The 596-nt window shown below is 35.6% G+C and overlaps 1 pseudogene; it reads left to right on the top strand.

Moving 5' to 3' along the window:
• Nucleotides 1–237: 237 nt before the first annotated feature.
• Nucleotides 238–356, top strand: LOC117107701 (annotated as a pseudogene).
• The last annotated feature ends 240 nt before the right edge of the window (nucleotides 357–596 follow it).

The raw sequence follows: 596 nt of genomic DNA, 5'->3' as shown, positions 1-596 counted from the left end.
TCTGAAATTTCATAAATTTCGAAAAATTGTAAAATTTCAAAAAATTGTAAATATTTTTCTGCGGCGATTTTTATTTCGATTTTTTAAATTTAACTGTGATGCTTTTTGAAAATTCAAATGACGATAAAAAATTTTTTTGCTATGGAATCGTTCTATTCATTGGTTAAAAACTGTATTTTAGTGAAATATCATTCAATGAGCTCGATGATCGAAGTGTTGCACTGTTGGTGCATCCTTGTCTACGGCCATACTACCTTGAAAACACCGGTGCTCGACCGATCACCGAAGTTAAGCAACGTCGGGCCTGGTTAGTACTTGGATTGGAGACCGCTTGGGAATACCGGGTGCTGTAGACATCATTTATTCTTTTTCTAGAAAATTAATTTTACCAATAGTAGCGCATCCATAGCTCTTATAATATTTTCCTAATGCAGGCGTCACTTTGAAGCCTGGACCCACCCTCCTTAGAGGTCGCCAAATAACTTCGAAGTCTAAGGTCAATAAATTTGCTGTTGTAGTGAAGTGAATCTTAAGTGAGTGAAGCTTTACCTATAAATTTGATGAAAGGTATGAAGCTTTGACGAGTAATTTGTGTT

Source organism: Anneissia japonica, unplaced genomic scaffold (assembly GCF_011630105.1).
Source record: "Anneissia japonica isolate Jap-2015-1 unplaced genomic scaffold, ASM1163010v1 scaffold25824_len1099_cov99, whole genome shotgun sequence".
Lineage (NCBI taxonomy): Eukaryota > Metazoa > Echinodermata > Crinoidea > Comatulida > Comatulidae > Anneissia > Anneissia japonica.
The sequence above is the reverse complement of the archived record's forward strand: the minus strand, read 5'-3'. Positions and strand labels throughout refer to the sequence as shown.